The sequence below is a fragment of the Desmodus rotundus genome, chromosome 7 (genome assembly GCF_022682495.2).
Source record: "Desmodus rotundus isolate HL8 chromosome 7, HLdesRot8A.1, whole genome shotgun sequence".
Classification (NCBI taxonomy): Eukaryota; Metazoa; Chordata; class Mammalia; order Chiroptera; family Phyllostomidae; genus Desmodus; species Desmodus rotundus.
The window spans coordinates 31,972,356-31,989,123 of NC_071393.1; the positions used below are offsets into that span (position 1 = coordinate 31,972,356).

The window sequence follows — 16,768 nt, forward strand, 5'->3', positions numbered from 1 at the left end:
AGTGTTAGACATTTGGCTTCCCAAGGTTTTGCCCCACAATGGCTGTTTTCAGGTAAGGTGCAGCCCTGATCTCCCACGGGCGCAATGGATGTGTGTGTGATGCTGACTGTCGCTGCAGGCTGGACTGTGGCCCCAGCTGCTTTTAGATCTTCCCTCTGCTCTTCAAGTCCTTCATTTTTTCTTGGCATCTAACTGTGAGCTATTTCATGTCTGAGTGCAGCAGGAAACTCGGCCTAGACTATGAGATGGAGAAGCACTGTACAATGTCCCATCATATCTGAAAAATGCCACTTTCCTTCATTTTTGGAAGTTGGAGGTACAACCAGTGCTTTTTTTCTTTAATTCACTTCAGATGTGGTTGTGCCTACAGACTTTCATGGTTTCTAGTCCATCAGCCAAACAACATGCCAGTTTTGAAAAGCTGAATGACTTTAATTGATTAAGATGAGCATAAATTACAAGACTACAATCAAAAGGTACACACTTCAAGTCTTAAGATAAATAAGTTCTGGGGATGTACAACATGAAGGCTCTGACTAACAATACTGTATTCTATATTTTTAATTAATCATTTTTTATTGTTATTCTATTACAGTTGTCCCAATTTTTCCGCCTTTGCCCTCCTCCGCCTATCCTATCCCCCACTCCCATGTCCTTCCCCACACTGTTGTCCATGTCCATGAGTCATTTGTACATGTTCTTTGTCTAGTCCCTTCTTCTTTCTACCATTAACTGCCCCCATCCCCAGGTCACTTTCAGTCTTTTCCACTTTTCCATGTCTGTGGTTCTATTTTGTTTGTTAATTTATTTTGTTCACTAGATTCCTCTTATAGGTGAGGTCATATATTTGTCTTTCACCACCTGGCTTATTTCACTTCGCATAACAGTTTCCAGCTCCATCCACACTATTGCAAAAGGTAGGAGTTCCTTATTTCTTTCTGCTGCATAGTATTCCATTGTGTAAATGTACCATAGTTTTTTGATTCACTCATTTACTGATGGGCACTAGGCTGTTTCCAGCACTTGGCTGTTGTGAATAGGGCTGCTATTAACATAGGGGTGAATGAGTTCTTTTGAATTGGTGATTTGGGATTCTTAGGGTGTATTACCAGCAGAAGAATCACTGAATCAAAAGGCAATTCCATTTTTAGTTTTTTGAGGAAATTTCATACTTTTATCCACAGTGGCTGCACCAGCCTGCATTCCCACCAACAGTGCACTAGAGTTCCCTTTTCTCCGCATCCTCACCAGCACTTATTGTCTGTTGATTTGTTTATGATGACAGCCATTCTAACTGGTATGAAGTGGTATCTCATTGTGGTTTTAATTTGCATCTCTCTGATGGCTGGTGATGTTGAGCATCTTTTCACATATCTATTGGCCATCTGTATGTCGTCCTTGGAGAAGTGTCTGTTCAGGTCCTTTGCCCATTTTTTAATTGCGGACAATCTGCTGTGACATCTGTCACCCCACTGATTGCCAGCGTTGATTTGGCTGATCTGACTGGCTAGGTGGGTATCCCCTTGCTCCTTCAATGATCCATGTGTGTACCTCCCAAAGCTGCAGGCTCAGTCAAAGAGGACAACCTTCCCAACTAAAGGAGAGGATGGAACTTAGGCCAAGGGTATATGAGTAGCTGTGATCCCCTGCTAGAACCTCCAAACAAGCTCTCAAAGTCCCTTTATATTCTATATTTTAAAGTTGCTAAGAGAGTAAATCTTAAAAGTTGTCATTATACACACAAAAAGATTTGTAGCTATATGAGATCATGGATGTTAACTTAGGTTATTTGGTAAATCATTTCATGATGTATACATGTATCAAATTATTATGTTGTATACCTCAAACTAAGACAATCTCATATATAAAATAAAACTGAAAAAGAAATCACAAGCCTACAGGATTATAGAAAAGACATGACCTTAGCGATTCAATGTGTCCAGTGTTCCCATTTTATGATTGGGAAGACTAAGGGTCACAGAAATTAGTTGATTTGCTCAGGGCCCAAACTAGGACTCAAGTATTCTGGTTTCCATGTATTTGTTTTTCCTGTACCTATGAGTCAGTATATTGCAGTGGGAATACCAGGGACTCAGGAATACAAATGCCTGGATATGAATTCCAGCTCTACTGCTTTCTGCTCAGTGATAAAAAAATGTTTTGATTTTCATGATAGTACTTCTCTCATTATCCCACATATAAGAGCTCAAAATACCATCTGTTGTCATTACTGTATTTCCCTGTTTTCCATGAATCCTTATAGCCATCGAGTGGGAAACAGGCACTTGTGTGTTGTTTGCTTGTCTCCTTTCCCTTATCTTCCACAATGCTTTGTATCACCATTGTGGTTTGTATGTCCCCCTCAAAAGAACCATGCAAGGGAAGTGATATGAATCCAATTTTAAGATGAAAAAAAGTAGGCAGAGAGAAATAATTTGTCTAAGGCCTTACAGCCAACAAATTAGGATTCTGTTAACAAGTCTAGCAAACTTCTATGTGTGTCTGGTTGACATCACTTATAGTTGCAAGTCTAGACCTTACAGATATTGGCTGCTGTCATGGACTTTTGTTTTTTATGGGGAGGGGCAGGGTAGTGTGCATCTTCCAAAAATATATTTTGAGAGTACATTCAACTATTTTTTGATGAGATGGCTTCACCACTAAATCTCTTCCCCTTTAAGAAATAAAGATCTTTCTAATTTTTCAAATTTCTTTTTCAATTACAGTTTACATTCAATGTTATTTTATATTAGTTTCAGGTGTACAGCATACTAGTCAGACAACAATAAACTCTGTGAAGAGTTCCCACACTGATATATTTCCAGTACCCACCTGGGACAATACATAGTTATTACAATCTTATTGACTATGTTCCTATGCTGTACTTTACATGCCCGTGACTATTTTGTAACTAACAGTCTATACTTCTCAATCCCTTTACCTCTTTCACTCACGTCCCCAACTGCCCTCTCTTCTAGCAACCACCAGCCTGTTCCCTGTATCTATGTCTGTTTCTGTTTTGTTTATTTATACTGTTTATTTAGATTCCACATATAAGTAAAATCATATGGTATTTGTCTTTCTCTAAGTGACTTATTTCACTTAGCATAATACCATATAGATCCATCTGTCCTCTCACAAATGGTAAGATTTTATTCTTTTTTATGTCTAAGTAATACTTCATTGTATATATGTAACTACAACTATTTTATTCACTCATCTACTGTTGGTCACTTGGCTTGCCTCCATATTTAGGCAGTTGTAAATGATGCTTCAATGAATACATTATTTCGACTTATTGTTTTGTGTTTTTAGATATATATCCAGAAGTGGAATCACTGGGTCATAAGGCAGTTCCATTTTTTATTTTTGAGGACCCTCCCTACTGTTTTCCACAGTGGTTACGTTGATCTGCATTCCCACCAACAGTGCACTATTGTTCCATTTTCTCCATATTCTTGGCAGCACTTGTTGTTTGTGGATTTATTGATAGCCATTCTGGCATGTAGGAGGTGATATCTCATGGAGTTTTAATTTGCATTTTTTTGGTTTTTTGATTCTTTAAATATATTTTATTGATTATGCTATTACAGTTGTCTCATTTTTTCCTCCCCTTTACTCCACTCCACCCTGCCTCCCCCATCCCACCAGCAACCCCTTCACCCCTTAGTTCATGTCCATGGGTCATACATATAAGTCTTTGTCTCCTTTTTTCCATATACTATTCTTAACCTTCCCCTGTCTATTTTGTACTTACCATTTTTGCTTCTTATTCCCTGTACCTTTCCCTTCATTCTATCCCCTCCTCATCCCCACTGATAACCCTCCATGTGATCTCCATTTCTGTGGTTCTGTTCCTCTTCTAGTTGTTTGCTTAGTTTGTTTTTGTTTTTGTATTTTTTTAGGTTCAGTTGTCGATAGTTGTGAGTTTGTTGTCATTTTACTGTTAATAGTTTTGATCATCTTTTTTCTTTAGATAAGTCCCTTTAACATTTCATATAATAAGGGCTTGGTGATAATGAACTCCTTTAACTTGACCTTATCTGGGAAGCACTTTATCTGCCCTCCCATTCTAAATGATAGCTTTTCTGGATAGAGTAATCTTGGATGTAGGTCCTTGCCTTTCATGACTTCGAATACTTCTTTCCAACCCCTACTTACCTGCAAGGTTTCTTTAGAGAAATCAGCTGATAGTCTAATGGGTACTCCTTTCTAGGTAACCCTCTACTTTCCTCTTCCTGCTTTTAAGATTCTCTGCTCTTCTTTAATTTGGGGTAGTGTAATGATGATGTGCCTTGGTGTGTGCTTACTTGGGTCCAACTTCTTTGGGACTCTCTGAGCTCCTGGCCTTCCTGGAAGTCTATGTCCTTTGCCAGATTAGGGAAGTTCTCCTTCATTGTTTTTTCAAATAAGTTTTCCATTTCTTGCTTTTCTTCTTCTCCATCTAACACCCCTATGATTCAGATGTCGGAACATTTAAAGTTGTCCTGGATCTTCCTAAGCCTCTCCTTATGTTTTTGAATTCTTGTGTCTTCAATCTGTTCTGATTGAATGTTTATTTCTTCCTTGTGTTCCAAATCATTGATTTGAGTCCTGGTTTCCTTCCCTTCACTGTTGGTGCTCTGTATATTTTGTTTTATTTCACTTTTCATAACCTTCAGTTTTTCCTCTATTTTGCAACCATACTTAACCATTTCTGTGAGCATCCTGATTACCAGAATTTTGAACTGTGCATCTGATAGGTTGGTTATCTCTTGATTGATTAGTTGTATTTTTTCTGGAGCTTTGATCTGTTCTTTCATTTGCCCCCCCTTTTTTTTTGGCATGCCTGTTACAATGTTCTAAAGGGCAGAGCCTTAGGTATTCACCAGGGTGGGGTACCCATGTCACTGTGTGTGGCACTGTATGTGGGGGAGGGGTCTGAGTGGGAACAAAGCCCCTTGCTTGGCTCTTGGCCAGCTTTCAGTCACTTCCTCCACTACCCACAAGCAAACTGGGCCCTCTGGGACTGATTTCCAGGTGTGCAAGTTTGTGTACATTCTAGGAAGCTATGGGTCTTTCCAACAAACTCTCCTCTGAGTCTGGGAGTTTCTCCCACCACCACAACCCCCATAGGTTTTTACAGTCAGAGGTTTTGAGGCTTTATTTCCCTACACAGAATCCTGTGTTGCACAGTCTGTCTTTTTCCCCAGTTGTTCCTCCCAGTTTATCCTCATGCAAATGTGGGACCACCTTGTCCACCAGCTGCAGCCTTGCCTGCTCCAGTCCTCTATCTGCCACCTTGCTGTGAGTCCTCTCCACCCCAGCTGCCTGTCTCTGCCCCTCCTGCTGGTCTGGATGAATATTTCTTCTTTAACTCCTTGGTTGTTGGACTTCCATACAGTTCAATTTTCTGGTAGTTCTGGTTATTTTTTGGTTTTAAATTTGTTGTTGTTCTTCTTTTGGTTGTGCAAAGAGGCAAAGTGTACCTACCTATGCCTCCATCCTAATTTGCATTTTTCTGATGATTAGTGATGTTGAAATCTTTTCATATGTAATCTGTATGTCCTCTTTGAGAAATGTGTATTCAGATTTTGTGCCACTCTTTTTGGATTGTTTCCCTTTTTTGGTGTTGAGATGTATGAGTTATCCATGAATTTTGAATATTAACTCCTTATTAGACAAATATTGGAGTATATGTTCTCTCATTCATTAGGGTATCTTTTGTTTTGTTGAAGGTTTTCCTTTACTGGGCAAAATAATTTGTTTTGATATAGTTCCATTTGTTTATTTTTCTTTCTTTTCCCTTACCTGAATATATATATCACAAAAATATTGCTAAAGGAAATAACTGAGATTTTACTGCCTATCTTTTCTTCTAACCATTTTATATTTAAGTCTTTAATTAATTCTGAATTTATTCTTGTGCATGGTGTAAGAAGCTGTCTAGTTTCATTTTTTGCACATATTTTTCCAATTTTCCAGCATCATTTATTGAATAGACTGTCTTTACCCCATCACATATTCTTGCTATTTTTGTCAAATATTAATTGGCCATATAGACATGGGTTTATTTATGGGCTTTGTATTCCATTCCATTGATCTATATGTCTGTTTTCATGCCAGTACATGCTGTTTTCATTACTATAGATTTGTAGTAGAATTTAATGTCACATTGAATGATACCTCCAACTTTGTTTTTCTTTCTCAAGATTGCTATCACTAATCTGGACCTTTTTGTGTTTCCATATAAATTTTTTGATTCTTTGTTCTAGTTCTGTTAAATACACCACTGGTATTTTGATTAAAATTGTGTTGAACCTATAGATTGCTTTGTGTAATATGGGCATTTTGACAATGTTAATTCTTCCTATCCATGAGCATGGTATATGCTTCCATTTATTTGTATCTTCTTCAATTTCTTTCTTCAGTGTCTTATAATTTTCTAAATACAGGATTTTTTTTTACCTCAGTTAAATTTATTCTTGGATTTTTTTTTGGATGCAGTTGTAAATGGAATTGTTTTCTTAGTTTCTCTTTCTAATAGTTGGTTATTGGTGTATAAACATGTTACTGATTTTTGAATATTTTTGTATCCTGCTACTTTATTGAATTTACGAGTTCTAATATTTTTTGGTGGAATCTTTAGGGTTCTCTATATACAGTATTATGTCATCTGCAAATAATGACAGTTTTATATCTTCCTTTCCAAGTTGGCTGCCTTTTATTTCTTCTTATTTCTGTGGCTAGGACTTGCAGTAGAGTGTTGAATGAGACTGATGAAAGTGGATATCCCTGTGTTGTTCCTGATCTTAAGGAGAATACTTTTAGTTTTTCCCCATTGAATATGATGTTAGCTGTAGGTTTGTCATCTATGGCCTTTATTATGTTGAAATATGTTCCCTCTATACACACTTTGCTGAGAAAGTTTTTTTTAATCATAAATAGGTGCTGGATATTGTCAAATACTTTTATTGCATCTTTTGATATGATCATATGCTTTTTATCCTTCATTTTGTTTACATGGTCTGTCACTTTAATTGATTGTAGCTATTGTATAACCTTGCATCCAGGAATAAATTCTACTTGATCAGGGTGTATAATCCTTTTAATGGATTGCTGGATTTGGTTTGCTAACATTTTATTGAGGATTTTTGCATTGATGTTCATCTGGGATATTGGTCTATATTTTTTCCTAGTTTTGGCATTCGAATTAAGCAGTAAAATTAATCTTTTCTTATATAAGCTTCCAGGAAATTTAGTTAGGTGGAGAAAGAAGGTTGGAAATTTATGCAAAGGTGAATTTCTAATGTAAGTGAGAGTATCTTTTTATTTTTTTGTTTCTCAAAACTGTATGTGGTTTTAATAAGACAAGAGCCAAGTAAAAACCTTCACTGTAAAATTGGCAAGAACAGGTTTCTGGTCAAGATGGAGGTGTTGGTAAACATAGCTTGCCTCCTTGCACAACCATAGCAAAAATTATAACCAAAATACAAAATGACTATCACCCAGAATCATCAGAAAATCAATCTGTATGGAAGTCTGCCAACCAAAGAATTAAAGAAGTCACATTCATCCAGGCAGGTAGGAGGTGTGAAGATGCAGAGATGCGGAGATGCAGAGACATGGAATGGGTGGTCCCACACCTGCATGTGATATGTAAAAATCAGGAGAAATACCTCAGGAGTGAGGGATCCCAGCTCAATACCACACCACCAAACCTAGGGTTCCAGTGCCAGCAAGGTAAGTCCTCATAACTTCTGGCTTTAAAAACCAGTGGGTGGTGGGGCAGAGGAAGAAACTGAGGGATTTTCAAGAGTCTCCTCTTAAATGTCCAGAAATGGACTTAGGACTTATGAAGGCTCACTCCCTCTGGGCTCCAGCACCAGGGTGGCAGCTGCAGAGGCACCAGCGGCACACAGGGAGAAACTGAAGAGTCTGGCATCAGGGTGAGTGCCCGGGGACAGCTTCCTCCTGGACAAAATCCCAGAGGCCAGGCAGCAGCCACAGTCCCTTTTATGAGCCCTCCCCCATACAGAGCCACAGAGTGGGGATATCATATCCATCAACCTGATTCACAAAGATTGCCCTATCCTGGTGATTACCTAAGACTCTTTTCTACATTAGGCCATGCTACTAAGACAGAGAGTCAAACAGCTCTATCTGATACATAGAATCAAACATAGGAGGCTGCCAAAATGAAGAGACAAAGAAATATGGCACAAATGAAAGAACAGGACAAAACTCCAGAATGGAGTCAAGAATGGAGATAAGCAATCTATCAGTTGCACAGTTCAAAATACAGGTTACTAGGATGCTCAAGGAACTCATTGGTTACTTCAACAACATAAAAAAAGACCCAGGCAATCACTTCTTGACCTTGTGGCTAAGATAAAGTGTAGTATCTGTTCTTATCAGTTTAATAAAAGAAAAAGACCCAGGCAGAAATAAAGGTTACATTAAATGAAATAAAGAAAAATTTACAGGGAATCAACATAGAAGTGGATGAAGCTGAGAATCAAATCAATAGTTTGGAATATAAGGGAGAAAAAAACATTCAATCAGAATGCCAAAAAGAAAAAAATTAAGAAACCAGAGATGGGCTAAGGAGCCTCTGGGACAACTTCAAATGTACCATATTGAAATCATAGGGATACCAGAAGGAGAAGAGAAAGAGCAAGAAATTGAAAACTTATTTTAAAAAATAAAGAAAACTTCCCTAATCTAGTGAAGAAAATAGACATACAAGTCCAGGAAGCACAGTGAGTCCCAAACAAGGTGGACACAAAGAGACCCACACCAAGATACATCATAATTAATTTGCCAAAGTTTAAAGATAAAGAGTGAATCTTAAAAGCAGTAAAAGAAAAGCAGTTAGTTACCTACAGGGGAGTTCCCCATAAGACTGCCAGGGGATTTTTCCAAAGAAACATTTTGCTCTAGAAGGGATTGGCAAGAAATATTCAAAGTCATGAAAAGCAGGGACCTACAGCAAAGATTGTTCTACCCAGCAAAGCTATAATTTAGAACTGAAGGGCAGATAAAGACCTCCCCAGGCAAGAGAAGTCTAAAGGAGTTCATCATCACCAAACCATTATTATATAAAATGTTAAAGGGACTTATCTAAGAAAAAGAAGATCAAAACTATTAGCATTAAAATGGCAATAAATTCACAACTGTCAACAATTGAATCAAACTAAGCAAAAAAGCAGTACAGAAACAGTCATAGATATGGAGATTATTTGGAGGGATATCAGTTGGAAGGGGGGAGGGAAGAGAATGGGGGGATGAGGTGCAAGGATTAAACGGTGTAGATTGGTAGGTACAGAATAGACAGGGGGATGTTAAGAACAGTATACGAAATGGAGTAGGCAAAGAACTTTCGTGCATGGCCCATCGACATGAACTAAGGGAGGGATTGCCAGCGAGAATGATAGGATACTGAGTGGACGGAGTCAAAGGGGGAAAAATTGGGACAACTGTAATAGCATAATCAATAAAATATGTGAAAAAGAAAAATAGGCAAAAATAACTTGACAGAGGATAAGTAAGAAAATTAATTTTTCTCCTGTCACAGAATTCTCCAGTAAAATTTGCTCTGCTCTCATTTATTGTCTGTCATACTGATATTCCTCATAACAAGGTATGCTTAAGTCCAGAACTCTTGTAAGAGTTTTTGTTAAATAATTTTTGACTTTTACTTCAAGTGAGTTCTCTTACTCTTGTATGCATTTTCAATTTGCTTGGCAAAGCTAAGCAGGAAAAACATCCATACTGAACAGATGAGCATTTCTTGAATTCATATTGCTTTTGGTAAAGCAGCTTTCTCTTTTATTAATATTAGTTTGCTTTCATTAGTATTAAAGATGGCTGATGTCTGCCCTGTGGATGTGAAATGAAGGAAGTAGCAAGTTCTGAGTGATGGTTCATCAGAGGTCAACCTGAAGTCGACATTGGCCAGTTATTCTGTTGAGCATAATAAAAATAACAGTCATTTTTTCAGTCAACTTTATTCATTATAGGTGCTATAAAATCATCAGAGGACATAATGGTACCATTTTCCTTAGGAGTTTACCTCTTACTGAGTAAAAAAGCACTAAACACATAAATAAATAAAAATATTAAACAATAAGGTACTAATTCTACTGGACATTAAATAATAAGTTGTGGTTCACTAAATGGATGTCTACATAATATTTCATTTAATTTTCCCAAAGATTGGCTGTGGTTTTCTAGATAACCACTCTGGCTTTGGATGGGAGACACACTCGTACAGCTATCTTTCTCTCTTCTGTTCCATTCTCTCTGGGTTGGTGGCATGACATGCCTAGCTTTCTATAGTGAAGGTAAGAATTTTCTCTATTCAGACTCTGGGTATTCAGGCTCTGGACAATATTCTTGTTTCATTACTCTCTTCCTAGGTTAGCTCATTAATCCAATGACTTTATATGCCGTTGCTATGATAAAGCTCCAAGGTTTATATATTTGTCCCTAACCTCTTGTCTGAACTCCAGGTTCATATATTCAACTATATAACGAACTATAGGTGATGCCTTTAGTTAGATGCATCAAAATATCTCAGCATTAAGATACCCAAGATGGATCTCTTGATTTTCTCCTTCTCTGAAACTCTTTCTTATTGCATTTAACCTTCATCCCTCCCAGTCTTACCTCCAAAGAAAAAGGACATCAATAGCCACTCATGGACTCAGACCAAAAACTCAGGAATTGAACTTAATTTCTACTCCTCCTTCATTTTGAATATCCAGTCGTTTGAGCATGTTGACTCTACATACACAATGCTCCTTAAACTGTTTGCTCCTTCTCATCTCCTTTTACCACTATGCCACCCCAAGTTGCCATATGTACTACCCGGGTCACTGCAGTGGCCACCTAATGTACCTCTGCCGTCCCTCTGCCTTTCCACCCCACCCCTGACAAGCCATTCCTCAGACAGTATTTAGAGAGATCTTTAAAATACACAACAAACAAAATAAAACCAACTCATGTTTTCCCCTTGCTTAAATATCTTAATGACTTCTAATTCTACTTAGAAAACGTTTAAACTCTTTACTCTCTCTTAAACACCATATGGGATATGGCTCTGCCTAAACCTCATTCCAGACTCCTGTCCTCCTCACCTCCCTGGTTTTCTGACACTTTTGAGAACACTCTAAGATCTTTCCCACCTCAAGAGTTTTGCACCTGTTGTTTTATGTCCTTCTCTGGCTCTTAGTGGGCTGCTTCTTATTTGCCATGCTTTATTTTAAATTTAATTGGTTTTGGCCACTCCCTCTTCTTACTTTTTTCTCTAACACCACACCTGGTTGTTTTGCTTTTTAGCACTTAACTTTATCAGAAACTATTTAAATCTAAAACTGGGGTAGTTCGTGTGTTTCAATCCAGTTTTCCAAATTTCTCTGTTTTGGGGTTAGCCATCTACTTGTCTTTTTATACAAATAGCTCCCACAAGAGCATGCAGTCTTACCCTGACCTCTAACAAGGCTAACTGATTTTGCCAAGCCATTCAGAGGCAAGTTTTCTCTTTGCCAATCAAAGGTCTTTGCACTTAAACTTCAGTGATAGTGATGGTTAATGAGTGGGTGAGTTTCAGATTAAGTAACAAAGAATATGTCTAGTGATTGCTTATGATAAATGCATTTTGTCTAAGTAAACACCAAAACTATCTGTGACTTGGTTAGCTACTATTTGTGTCTCTCTTCTCCCTTTTTATTATAATGGAAACAAAACCCTGGTCACCCCCATGTAGATATAATACACAGACTAAAGAAGTCTTTGAACTAGAAAGGCATTATTTGCTACCACTCTGAGTAATCTATTCTGGTTTTCTTCCACAGTGATTTTAAACCCACCAGAGGCAGCTTCTCAGAACACACATTTCATATTTCTACTTGCTTTCTTCCCCTGCTCATAACATCCTCATCCTTGTTAGGTGCCCACTTCAGAGCAATCTTTACTGGAGAGAGAATGAACAAGACAAAGGAAAAAAGACATGACACCAAAAGAGGGTAGTTGAGTCAGGGTGCAAGACAGGCCACGGTGAACAATCTCTACCCCTTCCTGTTTTAATCACTTCCCAGTATGGATCAAGGCCAGCTTCCCTGTGGCTGTCATGAGCTGTGACTTCAGATTATGGTATTGGAATACATTGAAATTTACCACCACCAACATTGCAATGATGCTCAGTACCACACACAAATTAAAGCCAGCCAATAGTAGCCATATAAACCCTGCATAGAGATGATGTAGTGAATCTGATACCTGAGAGAGAAAGGAGAGATAGCAAGGAGAGGAGAGTTAGGGAGAACAAGAAATCTGAACTCTGTGCAAGGAGCTCAATGTCCAAATAATGGCTATTTCTTTTGTGTCATTCTTCTAGCTGTAGGAATGCTTCTGCCATGGTTTTCCTTCTGTAGAGTGAGGATAGATGACATGGTTCAGTTGGGAGGTGATATAAAAATACACATAAAAGAGCTTCATTCCATAGGCAAGAAAACAAAGGTCTCCCACAGAAGTCCAATGAAAAGCCCAAGATTATTCAGATCATTTTTCACACATCTAGTTAAAGTGTGAGGCTTGGCAATGAGCAATAATCTGATAATAAATATGAGTTATTTACAACCAATTAACAGTAATTTTCCCAAGAAATAGGCTTCTTCCCGGTATGCCATGAAGTTGCATCAATAAATAAAGATAAATTCTTGGTTCTCCCCACTTCTCCCTACCACAAACTGATCACAGTAAATGGCACTATCTCACTTGGTTTCTTATGTTGGAACCCTAGGGGTCATCCTCTTTCTCTTTTGTTTCTGCTCACACTGAATCCAATGGAGGTCCTGTCCACCTGCCTTCACAATAATCCCCATTCATCCCTATTTGTCTCGACCACTATCTTAGTGCAAGCCAATGCTCTCTCTTCTTCTGCTGACCAGCCTCCTGCTTCCACTCATGCTCTTCTACCCCCTGAGTCCCTTGTAGTAGTAGGACATTGCTTGTACTGTATATCAAATTATGCTACACCCCTGCATAAAATCCTAAAATTGTTTTTCACTGTATTTAGGAGAAGTCCAAATTTCTCACCTTAGCTTATAAGTCCGTACATGACTTGGCCTTAGCTACTTTCTCCTGACCTCATCTTGTACCTTTCTACACTTTATCACTGCACTTCAGCCACGCCAACCGTCTGCTTCTGTAGCAGGCTGAGATTGTGCCTCCTTCAGCCTTTCATGCCAGCTGTTCTCTCTGGGATGCTCTTCCCTCAGGCATTCCCCAGGCTGACTTCTCATTATTCAGAACTCACCCTCTCTTTCTCACAGATATTTTCACCAAATACCTCTTTGGATATTCCCTGCCATACATAGTCATTATCCCATTATTCTGTTTTATTTTATTTGTGGCGCTTATTACCCTCTGAAATCATTTTATTGTTTCTTGTTATTTTTGACTCTACTGTCTAGAATATAAGATACACATGAACTAAGACACTGTTTTATTTCTCATGTATTCTCAATGCTAGGAACAATGTTGGGTAGATGGAAGGGGCTTGCTCAATGAGTAGTTGTTGAATAAATAAATGAATGAAAAAGTGAAGCTTATCATTACCATAGCAACTATCATTTTATATGTGCTTACTATGTACTCGGCATATTATCTCAATTAATCTCCCCAACAACTAATTAATATTGCCAATTTACAGCTTAGGAATCAAGGCCCAGAAAGAGTTGATAATTTACCCAAGGTCACAGGTAATGAAACCAGTCTATCTGGGTCTAAAGCCTCTTCCTTCCCAATCTCATATCAAGGTTACATTGGATAATATGGCTCTGTGGGTATAGGTTGAAGCTCTTTTTTGTTCTATCATGTCAGCTATTTATTCAATACCAGTTATATGCTAGGCACTATAGGAGGTCTTGTGGATATCACAATGAACAGGATAAAATTCTTGCTTTCATTTATCTTTTATTTCAATAATTATTTAGTTAATGCTTGTGAGAGTTATTTGGATGGTATTGGTCTGCTAGAGCTGTCATAACAAAATACCACAGATTGGGCAGCTTAAACATCAGAGGTTTATTTTCTCAGAGTTCTGGAGGCTGGAAGTCAGAGATCATGGTGCCAGCAGTGCTGGGTTCCTTGGAGGCCTCTCTTCTTGGCTTGCAGGTGGCTGCCCTTCACTGTGTTCTCACATGACTTTTTCTCTATGTGCACATATCCCTCCTCCTCTTCTTATTGGAGTGCAGGTCACAGTAGATTAAGGTCATACTGATTTGCCTTCATTTAACTTTAGTTACCTTTTTCAAGGCCCTATATCCAAATACAGTTATATTGAGGATTGGGGCTTCAACATATGGATTTGGGGAGAACACAATTCAGTACATACGACTAATCATCTGAAAAGAAGAATTCCTTATTTAAAGACATGAATAATGCAGGGGCAGGGGGAGTTTAGAGGGAAAATGGATATGACTGTACTTGAACAACAATAAAAAAGAAAGAATAAAAGTTCTGGCCAAGATGGAGGTGTAGGTAGAAACCCTTCACTTCCTCATATAACCAAAAGGAGGATAACAACCAATTTAAAAACAATAAACAACCAAAAGTGCCAGAAAATCAAACTACATGGAATTCCAACAACCAAGGAATTAAAGAAACAGTTAACCAGACCAACCAGACTGGTAGGAGGGAGACAGACAGAGGGGCAGACGGAGAGAACCCATGGCAAGGTGGACTACACAGGCAAGGCTGGCTGAGAGAACTCAGGGCAAGGTGGCGGACTGCGTGGGCAAGGCTGACTGGACAGGAAACTGAAACTCAGAGCTGACTGTGGACTACAGCAGGGGTTGCCACGGTGGGAGAAACTCCCAGTCTCACACAAGAGTTTGTTGGAAAGTGGGGCTAGAGCCCAGCAAGCGAGCTGCATTGCTCCCTCTCTGGCCCCTCCCCCACAGACAGGGCCACCAAGAGTGTTGCTCTGGCAGGGTGAATACCTAAGGCCCCACCCCATTACAACTTATCAGGTGTGCCAAGACAAGAAATAGGGCCCAAATGAAAGAACAGAACAAAACTCCAGAAAGAGAGCTAAGTGACAAGGACATAGCCAATCTATCTGATGGAGAGTTCAAAACCCTGGTAATCAAGATGCTCTCAAAACTGATTGATCTTGGTCGCAAAATGAAGGAACAAATTAAGGCTACCCAAAGTGAAATAAAGCAACATATGCAGGAAACGAACAGTGACAGGAAGGAAACCGGGGCTCAAATCAACGATTTGGAACAAAAGGAAGACATAAACATGCAACCGGGAGAGAATGAAGAAACAAGAATTCAAAAAAAAACTGAAGAGAGGCTTAGGAACCTCTGGGACAACTTTAAACATCCCAATATCTGAATTATAGAAGGTGCCAGGAAGAGAAGAACAGCAGCAAGAAATTGAAAACTTATTTGAAAAAATAATGAAGGAAAACTTCCCTAATCTGGCAAAGGAAATAGACTTCCAGGAAGTCGAGGAACCCCTTTGAGTCCCAAAGAAGTTGGACCCAAAGAGGATCACACCAAGGCACATCATTAAGTTACCTGAGATTAAAGATAAAGAGAGAATCTTAAAAGCAGTGAGAGGAAAGCAGAGAGTTACCTACAAAGGAGTTCCCATAAGGCTATTAGCTAATTTCTCAAAAGAAACCTTACAGGCAAGAAGGGGCTATAAAGAAATATTTGAAGTCATGAAAGGCAAGGATCTACATCCAAGATTACTCTGTCCAGCAAAGCTATCATTTAGAATGGAAGGGCAGATAAAGTGCTTCCCATACAAGGTCAAGTGAAAGGAGTTCATCATCACCAAGCCCTTATTATATGAAATGGTAAAGGGACTTACCTAAGAAATTGAAGAAGATCAATTGAACAGTAAAGTGACAACAAACTCACAACTATCAACAGCTGAACCTAACCCCCCCCAACAACAATGAAATCAAATACTAAGCAAACAACTAGAATAGGAACAGAATCAGAGAAATGGAGATCACATGGAGGGTTATCAGTGGGGTGAGAGAAAGGAAGAATGGGGGGAAAGGTACAGGGAATAAGAAGCATAATTGGTAGGCGTAAAGTAGACAAGAAGAGGTTAAGAATGGTATAGGAAACGGAGAAGTCAAAGAACTTATATGTACAACCCATGGACATGAACTAAGGGGGGGAATACTGGAGGGTTGGGAGGTGCAGAGCAGAGGGAGGATAAAGAGGGAAAATTGGGAAAACTGTAATAGCATAGTCAATAAAATATACTAAAGAAAAAAAAAGAATAAGACATGAGTAAAACCTGACTTGTCAACTGGATTAATGTTAGTATTGTATATAAGTCCTAAATTAAACTAATTTATATTAGTATGTGATACCTCCTTTATTTCAAAAGACTATATTCTATAAAGAGGTACAAAATCAGTTATTTCTAAAAGAGAAAAACCTGAAGAAATCTTGTAAAAAAGGAGGGCACTAGCACACATAATGTTCACAATAGCGTGGCATGGATAGAGAGGGACCAGTTTATCTTGAACATAGCCAAGGCTATTTCTGCCTCCACCTCTTCATAAGTGAGTGACAGACTGATGTACATAATAGATTTTCATACCATATCCTCTCCTGGCCAAAGTGTATATAGGAGGTTCTGAAAGGATAGTGACTGAAGGTAAGAGGCATGTTCTAAGTGGGTTTCAATAATCTCTCCCAAATTATTTTGTAGAACAGAGTGATCATAGACTCAACTGAATTTACCACCC

The 16,768-nt window shown here is 38.6% G+C and overlaps 1 long non-coding RNA gene and 1 pseudogene across 1 annotated transcript in view; both read left to right on the forward strand.

Moving 5' to 3' along the window:
* The window catches only part of LOC123479434 (uncharacterized), a 377,575-nt gene that overhangs the window by 182,865 nt on the left and 177,942 nt on the right, over nucleotides 1-16,768 (forward strand). The window lies entirely within an intron of this gene.
* LOC112301978 (U2 spliceosomal RNA) lies at nucleotides 8,346-8,452 on the forward strand (annotated as a pseudogene).